Raw genomic sequence first — 16994 nt, 5'->3', positions numbered from 1 at the left:
AGGAGTTACTTCTTGGTTACCGTGTAGTTTAACTCTGCCTTTGACAAATTTTTACCTATAAAGTATATGGCATAAAGTAAATTTTCATCAATTTGTCCTAAGGCTCCTCCTATTACTTTGTTCGAGGCATCTGTGTGAATGTGGAAAGGTAGGGCCTAGTTTGGGCTTCTCAAAATTGGGGCAGTCACAAGTTTGCTTTTCAAGATATCTAGGGCTCCTTGACAGTTTTCAGTCCATATGAACTCAACATCTTTTCCTAAAATACCAAACAACGGAGAGGCTAACTCACTGAAATCTTTAATGAATCTTTTGTAATATCCAGCTAATCCTAGGAAACTTCGGACATCTCTGACCTTTTGAGGAGGTGGGACCCTTTGGATGATGGCAATTTTGTTGGGGTCCACCTACAATCCTTATTGAGATATTGCATGACCTAGCACAGTCCCTTCAGTCATAAAAAATTCACATTTTTCCGGACTGAGGGACAGGTTCATTTCAATACACTTGTCCAAGACTTTTCCTTGGTTAGATAAATCTTCCTGAATGTTAGAACCATAAGGATTAAAATCATCCATATATATTTCCACTGCATCATGAACTAGTTCAGAAAATATACTCAATACTGCTCTCTGGAAAGTGGCTGGAGCATTACACAAACCAAAAGGAAGGTCTCGATATGAAAAGGTACGCCAAGGACAAGTGAAAGTGGTCTTATCTTGGTCCTCCAGGCTGATTTGAATTTGATTGTACCCGTTAAACCCATCTAGGAAGGAGAAAAACTTTTTCCCCGCCAGACCATCTAACACTTGATCTATGAAAGGCAAAGGAAAATGGTCATTTTTTGTGGCTTTGTTCAGTTCCCGATAATCAACACAGATTCTCCACTTACCATTTTTCTTTGGCACTAGCACCAAAGGAGAGACCCATTCACTGTCATAGATGGGGTAGATGAATCTTGCATCAAGTAATTTTTGCAATTCTTCCTTAACAATGTCTTTAAGGGCTGGATTCATCCTCCTTTGAGGTTGTCTGATTGGCTTGCAATCTTCCTTAATGTATATATGATGAGTACATACTGAAGGGTGCACTCCCTTCATCTCCTTATAAATCCAGGCGAAGGCACCTAAATGTTTTCTCAATAAGCTGCACAGCTCCTTCTCTTGGGAAGTGGATAGGGATGAATTGATTTTCAAGGTTCTTTCTGGGCCGAACTCTATATTCTTAACACGGAGAGGTCGGGTCGGCCACACAAAGATCAGTTAAGGGATTGTTTTGGGTTTCTTTCACTATATCTTCTAATGGAAAGGTATTGGGGGTGGATTCTGAATTAAATTTTCAATGATATCATCCTCATTTTGTGGTTTTCCCCCATGACAGTTTCTAATGCACAAAGTGGTGCAGAATAAACTTCATCCTCATCCTACTCCTCCAACCAGAGAGGTAGATCATTTTCCAACAAGGGTTGGGTAGGAAGGTATAGGATTAATTGCTTGGACATATGCCCGTTCTTGATGGTCATGTTCCTAGCTCAGCAGCTGATGTAGGCATTGGTAGTGGCCAACTAGGGTCTCCCCAGGATGAGAGGATACCCAATGAGCTTTTCCTTTGGATGGAGAACTAGGAAATCAGTAGGGTACTCCCAAGAATCAATGGAGACCATCACATCTTCCACAATCCCTTCAGGGATCACAATGGAGCGGTTTGCTAGCTGTAGTACTGTCGTGGTCTTTCTTAAAGAGCCCTGGAGATTGAGTTTGAGCATGGTGTCCTTTTTCATCACATTAATCGCAGCTCCCAGATCAATTAAGATATGTGAGATCATGGTGCCATTGATGTGGACATCAACTAATGGACTTCCAGGGTCTAGATATTTCGGATAGATTACCTGCCCCAACATCATGTCGGATAGTTGTCCTATGACATTGATGGTTGAGGCATCTCCCTTGTGCCTGCCTGGAAGCCTAAATCACTTCTCTTTGATCATCCTATTGTATATAGGCACATCCTTTATGGCTTGGAGAAGTGGTATCTTTACACAACTGTTTCAATTCTCCCAGAAGTTCAGTTTCTTCTGGGGTGGGCTGTGTTGTCCCAGATAGTCTCTCAGGAAAGGGTGGAATTGTTTAGGTTCACTTTCCTCTTTATCTTCCTCAACCTCCTTAGAGAGAGACTGGCTATGTGGGAGGACCTTCCCAGATCACAGGTTAATCTCCTGAATCTCCACAGCATAAGTTGGGCATGATGGTTGCCGACTATATACTTTCTGAGCCTGTCTTTTGTTCGGGTTTAGGTTCGGTTGGGCAGGCATTTGGGGTTGCATTGGTGGAGCAAGAGGTAATGGTTGTGGTTGAGCAGGTGGGGGAGGGAAAAGAGCGAGAGGAGAGTTGTAATACAGCCTCCACCCCTAATGAGTTGCATTCCATTGAGGTTGTGGCTGAGCATAGGATTGAAATGAATGAGCAGTTGGTTGGGCATGATACTGAGATGGATAGGACCAAGGAGGAGGCTTGGACAAGCAAGGATGAGCAGGATGACCCCAAGAAGGTATGGGAAGTGACTTGGTTGGGGTTGTAGTATGCCTGGGATATCCCTTGCATCCCCTGCAAGTATGCTCTAGGTCCATGAGGTGTCCTCTGGTTCATGAAATAGAGTGGTTCAGTGACTCCTTCAGCCCCTTGGTATACAGCTTTAAGTCAAGGCAAGGAACAAAACTTGTCTGTAGAATGATCTTCTTCACACACTGAACAAACCTCTATAGAGTTCAATGGGCACTCGTTTCTAGGATGTCTCCTAGTGCACCTAGGACAAAAAATGGCCAAAGCCCTCTCTGCTTCCTCTTGTTTCCTTTTGATATGCAAGGTATCCATTTGCATGGCAAGAGTCTGCAGCATCTCACTCTTAAAGTCTTCCAACATGTTTCCAAGTTCACCTTTGATGGATGAATTGGATGAGGAGGTACTGGCTATGGGTTGACTCCCCCTACCTCTCTTTCTTGTTGCTCTAGAATGATTTCTAAAGACAGTCTTTATGTCCTCATAAGGTAGTTGGTAGATGTCTCCCCCAGCCAGTAAATGGAGGGTGTCTAGAAGGTCTTCCAGAATTCCCCTGAGCAGGACCAACTTCAGAGATTCAGGGTCAAGTGTACACTTGGCCCTTTTGTAACTGAGCTAGAACCTCTCTTCATAATCTTCTAAGGATTCATCACTTCCCATGGTCATTCAGAAGATTTCTTCCTTGATATCTTTTGACCTATAGTAGTCTCGGTATTTGTTATTAAAGGCCTGCTGCATCTGAGCCCAAGTTGTGATGTTATTGCTAGGTAACCCCATGAACCAACGCAATGCTGCATCCTTGAGAGTAGAAGGAAATAGTTTCAATTTTTGCTCATCTTCTGCATAGTCATAGGTTCGACAGATAACAAAAAACTCAAACAAAAAGGTGTCAGGATCTTCTGTAGTCAAACCATGGAAGTGAGGTAGGGCTGAAGGGCTTATGTTCTTCATTTTGGTGTCCCCATTGGTCTCCCGGATGGGAAAGGTACCCTCTACTCTTTCTCCATTCCCCTTAGCATTTCTGTTTTCAACCATTGTCTTAGGAGGGATGTCTTCTTCTTCTTCTTCCCCTATAGGTTCTTCAAATATCTCTGGTTGTTCACCTAAAGGTTCTTCTTGATCACTGCCACCGAAGAAGAGAGAAGGGTGGCTATGTGATGTAGTGGGGGTGTTGGGCAAGAATTTTCCTGAATTATCTCTGTTCCTACGAGGCATGAAAGGAAATATTTTTGGTTGGTTTTTGTTTTTTCACTGCTTGTACCTGCAAAACTGAAATTGATTGAACAAACAAATTGCAACTAACTGAAATGAACTTGCTGAAATGAAATTGTAAAACTGAAAAGGAAAGCAAATGAAATGCATAATTGAAAGCAAGGAAATAATTAATCTATTTTTGCTAAAATAGAATTTGCAGAATTGAAAATGAAAGCAAATGAAATGCAGAACTGAAAGCAAGGAAATGACTAATCTACTTTTGCTGAAATGAAAATTGCAGAATTGAAAATGAAAGCAAGGAAATGCAGAAACTGAAAGAAACAACTACTCTACTTTTGCTGAAATAAACTACTTAGCAGAATGTTGCAATAGAGAAATAGAAGAAAGCAGTAATCACAAAATACTCTGACACTTCCTTGGCAACGATGCCAAAAAGTGGTGGGCACTAGTATTGCAGCAATAATGACAACTCCTGGTCTTCCTACTTTACTTATATCAACCCGGTAGTTCGTAACAAATTTGGAAGTGACGGTGCCGTTTTCACAAGTACTAGTTCTTACTGCAGGCTGTCACTTGGTTAGCTGGCACAAGATCACTAGGAGCTCAAGCCAACTTCTATGGATTCCAGAAGAAGTAATTAAAGACATGTAAATTACTTACCATGTATTTCTTTGTTGAATGATTGTAAGTATTAAGCTTTATTATTTCGTATTATTTAATTTTTCTATTATTTATTAGATATTTGAATGTTATTATATTTTTTTGTTTGTTAAGTGATTTGAATTTTCCAGAAATTATATGAAGTTTGATTTATAATTTGAAAAATTGCAATCTAAAAGTATCTAAATCATTAACATCACCTAAAAATCACACTCGACCTAAACTACACCAACCATTAACATAATTAAAATTTAGCCTATTAAATTTTAACTAAACATAAAACACACTATCCCATCAACATATCCTATAACATTAGTGTTATTTAATAAATTAGCTTGAGAAAGAAAACTAAAACTTAAACACTTGTTTCAAAAGAAAGTTTATCATTTAATTATACCGGGAGGTGATATTCATTGGTTGTGATAAGTCCAACAAATACCAACTCTCATTGATCCAGAGGTACATTCATGGTCTTTGGAGGTCAATTTCATGGACATTTGGCCATGGTCATTGGTGTTGGATATTTTGGTGGGAATAATTGCAATTAGCCATATTTATTTGAATTTGAATGTGTTTTATCCGATGGAAATTGAAATATCTATAATCTTCAGCATCCAAATCATTTAAATATCTGTGTTCAATATATGTGTGTTTTTTTTCAAGGGGAATCTAAAATATCCAAAATCATTTAAACATCTATGCTCAATATATGTATGTTTTTTTCCAATGGGAATCTAAAATATGTATACTTTTAAGTGCTTATATTTGTTTTTGAGCGGGTGCCATAAAGTTGAAGGGGAATATAGTAGCTTCTTCTTAGACTTATTGAAATCCCATGGCTATAAGTGTGTCGACGGGAACTAGTTAGAAGAGATAATTTTGTATTTAACAAACCCAAGTTTCATTAAAAAAAACAAAATACCACATTCCACCTAAAACATTGATATCCATAACTAGGAGTTCTCATGTTTATGATAATTGTAGTTCTTATGATCGTTTTTGTTATGATAAGAGAATCTTGTCTTGTAACCCAACATTGACTTTCATGGCTGCCATGGTGATTATATGGGCATATCACAATTATCCAACATACTTGAAATGGAAGTGGTTCTCCTTTCTTTTAATACTCAACATTATAGCCATATTGAATTTATTGTTAGGGTTTTTCATTACAAAATTTATATATATATAATCTTCTAAACAATATATTTTCATATTAAATTTATTGTATAATTTTTTTTTCGTGTTTTAAGGAATTATTTGTAATTTGATCTTCTAGTTTTAAGAATTTCATATAATGTAGATTTTTAATAATTTTTTAAACAATCTTCCAAATTTTTTTAATAATTTGAGTAATTAATGTTGAATTTTATATCCACAGTGTGAATATATTAATTTTTTGAATTTAAAAATAATTTTAAACTTAAGTTATTATTATTTTATATGAAAAAGATAGAAGTATATAGATTTTGTGAATGAATACAATTTTTTCATTGTTTTCATATTTTTTATTATTATATTTATTCATTGATATGTAATTATTTTGTTGGAATCACTTTTAATTGTGAAATCATAACATGAAACTATATAAATTATAATTAAGTGGTATTAAATCTCTCTACATATCTCTTTTTTTCAGAACCCAAATTAATTAATGATAGTAACTTTATATTGTCAATGTTGGCATTAATCTCAAAAGAGGTGTGCCATGATGATGAGATCTGCCATATTAATGCGGTTTGGGTTGTTTGATGAATAATGAGTTAGTCATATTGTTATAGTCTTGTTGATGAGGTGTGTCATGTATGTTGATGAAATTGTCATAGTGATAAAGAGGATTTCTTAGTGGATTGTCGCAAGGTTGATTGCTTTATAGTGCAACGTTGATTTCTTGATGGAAAAAGAGGAACAAGAAGTGTGGTCACCATATGTACAACTGAGTATGTTACTTATAAGAGAACATAGGTATTCTTGTGAGCGACAAGATAGGCCTTCCAACAAAGGAGCAACAGATAGGAATTGTAATACTTGTTGTTATGTTTGCTTGACAAAAGTGTGTGTGAGAAGGTGCAACTGAGAGATATGACCTAGTTAGATGGTGATTCTTATGTTGATATGTATGTTGCAAAGGGAGTTGTCACAAGTGATGTAATTTGTTGGTTGCATAAGCTCATGTTATGAGTTGCTGCAAGTGATGTAATACTTGTTGGTTGCATACTTGTTGAGTCTGTTATGTTTGTGATGTCGTTATGTCAATTGATGTATGCATAGTTGATGTATGTGTCTTATTCTTATGTTTATGCTATGGTTTTTATGGTTTTTATTCTTATGTTTTCTTGAAGCTCTTATATGTTGTTGAAGTGAAGGAGTTCTGATGGTGCTTGCATATGTTGTGTAATTGGTTGCATATGTTGGTTGTGATGTTAGTGATGTTGTCATGATGATTTGGGTGAGTATGTTATTGAGTAAAGGAGCAGAGATTACTCACTGTTGTGATGCAATGCAAAGGAAAAGGAAAAGGAAAAGACATGACATTATTGTGATGCATGACAAAGGCATGAAGAATATTGTGGTGCAAGGCTATGGAAAAAGAAAATATGTGTAGAACAAATTTTTCAAGATGTTGGCTTGCATATGTTTTATGTATAAAGCTCATTAAAATCTAATTAGCACTTTTATTTTTCTAATCTTTAAAGGTGGAGTATATTAATGCATGTGTTGAAATTCATTTTATCTATTTTTAATATTCAAATGTCGGAAGAGTTTCAAAATGAAGAGACATCCTTGGAATGCAAAGAGGCAAACTTTTCACTTCTTATTCATGCATGGAATACGAATATCCAACAAACTATATTTATAAAAGTATGTGCTTTCGGAAAAGTTGAATCGGTAGAGAGTTAGAGAAAGTGAGATTTGATTTGAGTTGTTTATTACCTGACACATATAGAGCAGATGGGAGAAGAGGCAGTGATACAAATGAAGGTATGCAAAGTCATAGACTAGGTAACCAACACATTATTTTCTTCTTTGTATAAGGGGTTTGTAGTCTCCTTTCAAGTTGTAGCTTGCTAAAGAACATGTTGAGGTAGGATCCTCTTGTGGGTTGTAGCCTACAGAAAAATTGTGGGAGTTGAAGCTTCCTTGCAAGTTGAAGAATTCAAAAGACTTGAGGTAGCAACTACTTGTAGGTTGGATCCTACAGAAAATAATATTTAATAAGGGAGTAGGAGCTTGCATTTGCATCACAACAATAACAAATTTGTGGTTTTCTCCATTTATTGGTTTCCACTTATACCTGGTGTCCATATATGTTTTTTTATGTGCTAACTTGGTGTTTTGGTTTACATATTACTTGCTTTTCACTTATTAAATTTGTTGTTATTAATGTGTTAAGATGTTGATTTAATAGTTAAGTTAATCATTAAAAAGAAAAGAAATTTATGTCCATGAATGTACTAAAGTGATTTACCCCCTCTCATTTTAGCGAAGTTTCCATCCATATATGTTTTTTTATGTGCTAACTTGGTGTTTTGGTTTACATATTATTTGCTTTTCACTTATTAAATTTGTTGTTATTAATGTGTTAAGATGTTGATTTAAGAGTTAAGTTAATCATTAAAAAGAAAAGAAATTTATGTCCATGAATGTACTAAAGTGATTTACCCCCTCTCATTTTAGCGAAGTTTCCATCACCTTATATATATATATATATATATATATATATATATATATTCTAGTAGTCATTCTTTGTTCGAAGGGGAGATTCGATTTTTTTTTTAAATAATAAGATCGCATACACTAATTTCACTAATTTGGTATTTAAGTTGATTGTGATCTTAAAATTATATTATTTTGTATATGGATATAGTATGTATATCTTCATAAATTATAGTAGGCAATTGTTGTTCAAGGGGTAGATTCTATTTTTTTTCAAATATGTTGAAAATGCAGCAAGAAAATCTCAGTTTGACTTTGCCTTGGTCAAACTAGAGAAAATTTGAATTTCTATTTCAACAGAAATCTTGGAGGTAGTTAACTGAGGTGACATGGCACTTGTCACTTAGTTAACTTAGTTAATTCAAGTTGGGGAAGCTTGAGTTCAGTTCAGTATGTTTGATTGCTAATTTGTAGCAATCTATTTCAGTTAATTTGAGTTATTGTCATTTTAACTAGTTCTAACTATCATAAGAACTAGTGGAGGTCAAGTTATGGCAGTGGAACTTCAACCATACTCAATGATCAACCAATTAATTGATCAATCAGCCCAAAATGACTGTTGCATGTAGAGAATTTGAGCTACCCAGTGGAGATGGATATTTCAAGGCGATGTACTATCAATTGTAGCATATTCCAATGTGTATAGGTGGTGCGTGTAGTTGGAGGAAGGACCTAAGGCAATTGCACAATTCCATAGTGGGAAATTCCTAAATAATAGGGGGAAATTTCCCATGGCAACAACATAAGGAAATAGGAGCTTCGAGGGCTTCAAAATTGCCTAAGTGGTGGCCTGAGTCAGTCGGTTAGGTAGAAGGGATAGGCTATACACTTGTAGGGTGTGCTCAAGCTCGAGGAAGTATATGTATTTTGTCTCTATATAAGGTAATACAGACAGGAAGGGGTTTTGATCAGTTGCTTTCCCCTAGATAAATCTTTGTGCATGTGTGATGTTTCCTTTTGCATGTCTATGTTTTGTGTTCTAGATGGTGAATTAACTTTCGTAGATCAATAAAATAGCTTCAAGTCTTGTGATTTAGTAAATTCCATGAACAATTTTGAATCTACACATTAATTTCCACATGGTATCAGAGCTAGAATCATTGCAGAGAAGAGATTTCGAATTTGTCATTGCAGGAGGTTCGAATTTGAAGATTAGTGTTATAGGTTTTCTTCAGGACTAAGAAGATGGCTTTCACTAGACTAAGGCTTGAGTATGACCTTGAGGTACTATTGAATTATGTTGCATGGAAGGACCACATGGATGTAGTACTTGAAGATAATGGTTTGAAGGAATTCATTGATAATGATATTCTGAAACCAACACCATGTGATGCTAAGGATCTAGAAAAATCAAAGAAATGTGTAGCCAAGGCGAGGAGAATCATATTGGAGGGAGTACGAGACCATGTTGTCTTTAATATCCATGGGAAAGAGACTTTGTATACAACATGGCAGGAATTGACAGATTTGTTCTAGAATAGTGGTGACTAGAGGAAGCTAGCACTCAAGGATAAACTTTGAAAAATCAAGATGCAAAGTAGTGAGACCATTCCACAGCACCTTAGTTGGTTCACACAATGCCATGATGAACTTGGTAAAGTTGGTGTTACTGTAGCAAAGGATGATTTGGTAAGCCTAGACCTTCTAGGCCTCCCCAAGAGCTAGCACAACTACTAAGATTTGGTGAATGGGAGGGAGAAACTACCAAATTGGGAATGCCTATGGTCTGATCACGGTTTGATTTGGTACATGAGGAAATAAGGAAGAATACCAGAGATGGGATTTCATCAAAGGTTGAGGATGAAAAGAAGTGTGCCTTGGATGGTAAGGCAAAGAAAGGGAAAGGGAAGAAATCCCAATCAAAAGAAAAATCTAGTCAAGGGGGAAATAAGAAATACTTGTCCAAAATCAAGTGCTTTCACTGTCATGAATTCGGGCACTATGCCACGAAGTTTCCAAACAAGAAAGCGTCAAGTGGGGCAGTGAGTGAAGCTTTGGCTTCACAGTTCGAGCATTATTTTACTCTCATTGCATGCATGTCCAACACGGTGACGGGAAGCGTGTGGTACCTCGACAACAATGCCTCATTCCATATGACAGGGAATAAATATTTTTTTAGTGATTTGGAGTAGAAGTATTTCTAGATGAACATCGATGTGGGAGATGATGGATGTCATAACACAACCAGGATTGATATAGTCACCTTTTAGAGGGAGTTACACTCCCCTCTCAGACCCAAGGATGTGATGTTTGTTCTGAGTTCAAAGAAGAAAATTGTCTCTGTTGCAATTTTGGAATACCGTGGTTATGATGTGATATTCAACAAAGGAAAGTTATTCCTGAGACACATAGCTAAGGGACAGGTGAAGCAAATCAGGGTTCATGTGAAGAACATCTACAAGATAGATGTCGAGGATTGTGTTGCATTGAGCACAAATGCAGAGAAGGTGCAAAGTCGAGATGTCATGAAATTTGGTATAGAATACTTTCCCATTTGCATCATGACACTTTGAAAATCATGCAATAGATAACCACAGAAATCCCCAAAGGAGTATTAGAGCGACATGATACATGCAAAGGATGTACCTTGGGGAAGTACACAAAAGCCACTCTCCATGATCGGGATAACAGAGCACATGTAGTCTTTAAAAGGATCCACTCTAATGTCTGTGGACCTTTATTGATAACCTCCACTGATAGGCACAAGTATTTTGTCACCTTTATTGATGACTTCTCGCGGAAGTGTTGAACCTTCTTCATACGGAAAAAGGATGAGACTTTCTCCAAGTTCTTAGTGTTCAAGGCATTGGTGGAGAAATAAACAGGCAAGAAGGTGAAGGCTCTCATGAGTGATAATGGAGGTGAGTACGTGTCGAATGAGTCTAAAAATTTCTGTGCAAAAGAAGATATTTGACAAGAGTTAACAACAGCCCACAACCCATAGCAGAATGGGGTGCCTGAGAGGAAGAACTGTAGCATTGTGGGAGCAACATGGGCAATGTTGCATGACCAAATCCTACCTCTGCACTTGTGGGCTGAAGCATGCAACACAACGGTCTATTTGTAGAAGAGGATTCCTCATCGGATTCTTGGCATGATCACACCGGAGGAGGATCTCTCAGGGGCGAAGCTTGATGTGTCGCACTTTAGAATTTTTGGAGCCTCTGTCTACTGCCATGTCTCCAAAGAATCAGAGAAGAAGCTAGAGCAAACAATAGAGCTGGGGGTATTTGTGGGTTACACAAAAATACCCCACAACTACCGTGTGTATTTTCCATCACTTAGAATGAAATTTTGGCAAAGAGATGTAAAATTTGATGAAGACAAAGCCATGCAGTGCTATCTTGAGAGTGAACTTCAAATCCCACTAGAGGAGGAGATTTTAGCTCCAAAGGAGGAGCCTCAGGATGTTGTGGACAACCACAAGTTGAGGAGCAGAGAGTGGAGATAAACACTAAAGAAAAACCATCCAAAGAAGGAAGAAAGAGAATCAGGGAAGCTGAGAGACTTGTGCAGGATGTGAGGGAGAATGTGGGCGCTCCTTCAAATCAATGTAGGCAGAGAAGGTCACTAGATTGGTACATTGGATACATGGCTCTAGTTACTGAGCTATTAGAGATTTAGCCATCCTCTATCGAGGAAGAAGTAGAGAAACCTGTATGGGTTGATGCAATGGTGGAGGAGTATAAATCCATTGTGAACAATAGTGTTTGGGAAGTGTTCCCAAGATCTGTAGACAAATTAGTTGTGGGTTCGAGATGGATCTTCAAAGTGAAGCATGCAAAACATGGTAGCATAGAAAAGTACAAGGCCAAATTTGTGTCCAAGGGGTGCTTTGAGGTTGAGGGGATTGTCTATGAGGAGACCATTTCTCCTGTAGCAAGGTACTCATCCATTAGATCAATCCTTGCTTTGGCTACATAGATAGGGTGGAATATCCACCAAATGGATGTGAAAACAACATTCCTCAATGGAGTTATTGAGGAGGAGATGTATGTCGAGCAACCAAAAGGATTCGAGACTTTTGATCGAGAGTCTCATGTGTGAAAACTCAAGCGAGTGTTCTATGGTCTCAAGCAAGCACCTCATGCTTGGTACACTAGGATCGATAGTTATATCATTGGTTTGAGCTTCACCAAAAGTGAAGCGGATGCAAACCTCTATCATATTTTGGTAGAAGGTAAATCTTTTATTATTTTTTTATATGTTGATGACTTGATCTTGATTGGTGATGAGAAACTAATCAGATCTTGTAAGGAGGACCTTGCAAGAGAGTTTAAGGTGAAGGACATGGGCCTCATGCAGTACTTCCTCATATTGTAAGTATGGAAAGGTGATGGAGAATTGTTTGTCTCTCATGGAAAGTATGCCAACGATATAGTTCAGAGGTTCCGCATGGATAGGTGCAAACCCATGGAGACTCCTCTAGCGACCAACTGGAGGAAAAAGGATGCCACTTCAGGTGAGGAAGTGGATGTGACTGTGTACCAACAATTGGTGGGTTTACTCATGTATCTTGTTAACACACGACCAGATATGTGCTTTGTAGTCAACCAAATGAGCCAATCTATGGTTAGGCCAACCAAATTATTTTGGAGGGAAGCTAAGCATGTTCTACGGTACCTCATAGGCACTACCCAGTTTGGACTTGGTAAAGACGGATAGAGCGAGTGAAGCTGTGTGGCTTCACTGATGCAGATTGGATGGGAAGTCCATCATATTAGAAGAGTACATCAGGTGGAATTTTCAGTGTTGGTTCTGCAACGGTTTCTTGGAATAACAGGAAGCAAATATTTGTGGCACTCAGCTCGGTGGAAGTAGAATACATGGTTGCAAGTCAAGTAGCATGTGAGGCGATATCGATGAGAAAGATATTTGTTGGCTTATTTAGTGAGATGATCGATCCTACTGTGATTTACTGTGATAATTGGAGTTGTATCAAACTCTTTGAAAATATTTTTTTTTTCACGATCAATCCAAGCATATTGATATCCAGTATCGCCATCTATGAGATTGTGTGTAGAGGCGGATTATGTTGTTGCAGTACATTCCGACAGAGGAACAAGATGTTGATATTTTGACAAAGGCCTTGTCAAGAGGGAAGTTCGAGTTCCACAGGTGTAGGATAGGGGTGGTTGATAATCCTTTTCTTGCTGAGAGAGAGTTTTGAAAATGCAACAAGAAAATCTCAGTTTGACTTTGCCTTGGTTAATCTAGAGAAAATTCAAATTTCTATTTTAGCAGAAACCTTGGAGGTAGTTAACTAAGGTGACATGGCACTTGTCACTCAGTTAAATCAGTTAATTCGAGTTGGGGAATCTTAAGTTCAGTTCAGTATGTTTGATTGCTAATTTGTAGCAATCTGCTTTAGTTAATTTGAGTTATTATCATTTTAACTAGTTCTAATTGTCAGATGAACTAGTGGATGTCAAGTTGTGGAAGTGGAACTTCAACCACAATTAGTGATCAACCAATTAATTGATCAATCAACCCAAAATAATTGTTTCATGCAAAGAATTCGAGTTACCAAGTTGAGATGGAGATTCCAAGACAATGTACTATCAGTTGTAGCATATTCCAATGTGTACAGCTGGTGCATGTAGTTAGAGGAAGGACCTAAGACAATTTTGAAATTCTATAGTGGGGAATTCCTAAATAATAGGGGCCAATTTCCCAAGGGAATGACACAAAGAAATAATAGCTTGGAGAACTTGAAAATTGGTTAAGTGTTGGCCATAGTCAGTCAATCAAGCAGAAGCAATAAACTATACACTTGCATGGTGTGTTCAAGCTTTAGCAAGCATATGTATTTCATCTCTATTCTATGATTAATGCAATACAGATGGGAAGGGGTTTTGAGCACTTACTTTCCCCTAGATAAATATTGTGTATGGGTGATGTTTCCTTTTGCATGTCTATGATTTGTGTTCTAGATGGTGAATTAACTTCCACAAATCAGTAGAGTAACTTCAAGTCTTATGATTTAGTAAATTTCATAAGTAGTTTTGAATATACACATTAATTTATATAAAATTCTAGGATCTCATACATTAATTTCACTAATTTAGTATTTAATTTGATTGTGATCTTAAAATTATATTATGTTTTTGCATTTTATATATAATTTTGAAAATTTAAATAAAATAAAAATAATTCATTAACTTGAATAAAAAAATAATCATAACTCAATTCTTGAATAGAAGAAAAATATAAAATTTGCATGATAAAGATTTGAAAACTAATTTATTCATTAAATTTCATAATTTTGGCAATTTTATATTGTTTTATCTTTTAACCAAAAAAAATTAATAATTAAAATAATTTTTTTTAATTATATATAAAAGATAAATTATCATAAGTAATAATAAACCAACCATTTACAAATTAATTTTTTTAAATATATTATTTAATTATACAATAAATACAATTTAAATTAAGTTGTAATCCTAATTTAATAGAAATTCCAACCATGGGATCCAATGTAATCCTGAAAATAATATTTTAAAATCTATAAAAAACTTTTAAATGTTTTTCATATGCATCCATTTTAACATAATTTCATTATGTATAAATATAGATATTTAATTTATGAGAAAATCTGGCAGAAAGATCCAAACTAAACGCCAACCTTGATTAACGAAATACTTAACAACTGGAATTCAAACAAATAAACTATCCATTAGGACTAGTCACAAACATAAATATGCGCCTCAAATTATTAGTGATAAAACATTCATGAATTGACATAACCATACTTTGGACACTGTACGTCAATAGACATCCCGTGGAAGGCGTGGCGTCGGAATTGCTTCCAAGCGCACCGTCTTTTGTAGAACCACCCCAACCTTATCTCCCATGTCCACATCCTCTGCACTCATGCCATTGGGAGGTGCCCACTCAAAGGAATGCAGGAGAGAAGCCAAGACCAGATGAATTATCCGACTCGCCAAAGGCAGACCCACGCATATTCTCCTACCTGCTCCGAACGGTAGCAGCTCGAAGTTCTGACCCTTGAAATCCAGCTTACTCATCTTAGTATCCATAAATCTCTCTGGCATAAATTTCAACGGCTCATTCCAGATGGCAGGGTCCCTTCCGATCGCCCATACATTCACTAATATTTGGGTATCTTTGGGTATCAGGTATCCCCCAATTTCACAAGCCCTAGCTGCTCATGTGGGAGGAGCAGAGGAACTACCGGGTGGAGCCGAAACACTTCTTTTACCACTGCACACAGGTAAGGGAGACGGTCCGTGTCACTTTCTTCCACCCTTCGGTTACTGCCAACCACCTGGTCCAACTCGGCCTGGGCTCGTTTCATTTTATCGGGATTGCGTATGAGTTCTGCCATCGCCCACTCCATCGTCTTACCGGTGGTGTCACTCCCTGCCGCAAAAATGTCCTGCAACAACCAAATAAGCAACAGAGGTATTGGGTTCGGCAGTGTTAATTGCAGTAGTAAATACATTCACTGACAAGAGGTAATAAAAAGAGTTACAGTTAAGTAGCCTCTGATATCGACGAGACTAAATTCATTGCTTCTCATGTCCAACAGAACGTCCAAGAGATCCTTGGGACCATCATTGCCGTCCATCATTTTGTCTTTTTTGGCCACACGGTCCTCTATGAATTTGTCTATAATAATGTACATCCTTTCCATATGGATTTTTGTGTTACGTCCAACGACCTGAGGATCCAACCACTGAAGAAAGGGGGGGAAATAGTCTGCCAAATTGGGAGCTGTTGCATTCGCCATCATTTTCGAAATACTGTCTTTGAACTCTTGGAAGGCTGGAGAGTGGGAATCGAACATGTCTTTCCCAAAGGCCATGCTACCCAACAGATTAACAACACAGTGGACCATATATCTTCAATATTTATATTATTCCCCTTTATACCTTCCTGCAGAATTTGGTGGATCGTTCGCAATACTTGATCCCTTCTCAAATGTTGCAGGTTCTCTAGCCTCTTGACACTGAAGAGCTCTGTATTGGATATTCGTCTGAGCATACGCCAGTAAGGTCCACACTGAGCCCATCCTACTGAGGTCTTGTCGTAGGAAGCATATTTGATTGATTGTATAACAGTTCGGCCTGCAAGGACATGGTCGTGGGTCATCAAAACTTCTTTTGCCATGGCCGGAGAGGAGACCACCACTGTCGTTTTCATTCCGAGGGAGACACGCATGAGAGGCCCGTATTTGGTAGCGAGGTTAAAGAGAGATTCGATGGGTTTGTTACCCAACTGCAACAGATTTCCGACAATCGGCCATCCCGGAGGCCCGGGAGGAAGCCTGCCATAAGTCCTCCTCCTCCACAAATCTAACACCAAGAATACGATGGCGGAGGTGATCCCTAGTACAGAATACCACAATACCCATCCAATATCCATTGTGACCGAGTATATGCAAACAAGGTCAATAGGCAACCCTGCAGACAAATGAGATACCAGAACATATAATTCCGTGTGAATCAATTCAACACATCGCCCATGAATAAATATGATTACCACGTTAATCCAATCGTATATAAAACAGAAAGATGCGTATGGAACAAGTTTATAAATAAATATATATGATTAGGACGTGTATATAAAACAGAAAGGTGCGTATGGAACGGGTTTCTTTGCACAAGCGAATGGCACAAGATTCTTACACAGGTTGTGGTAGTGGAAGGTATATATATATATATATTTTATTGAAAATTACTCTAATCATATTAAAAATTTTAATGATATGGATTTAATATTGATATTAATAAATATATAAATATAATTAATATTAATAAATATAAAAATAATAATTATATTATAAATATAATATAATAATGGTTACGCGGCGTTACGTACCCT

General features: G+C 37.3%; 1 pseudogene; it reads right to left on the bottom strand.

Annotated features, from left to right (window-relative positions):
- Window positions 1-14914: 14914 nt before the first annotated feature.
- LOC149231822 (cytochrome P450 76T24-like) lies at window positions 14915-16535 on the bottom strand (annotated as a pseudogene).
- Window positions 16536-16994: the final 459 nt, after the last annotated feature.

The sequence above is a fragment of the Pinus tabuliformis genome, chromosome J (assembly GCF_031772625.1).
Source record: "Pinus tabuliformis cultivar Carrire ecotype Pingquan chromosome J, CPIR1, whole genome shotgun sequence".
Taxonomy (NCBI): Eukaryota; Viridiplantae; Streptophyta; class Pinopsida; order Pinales; family Pinaceae; genus Pinus; species Pinus tabuliformis.
The sequence above is the reverse complement of the archived record's forward strand: the minus strand, read 5'-3'. Positions and strand labels throughout refer to the sequence as shown.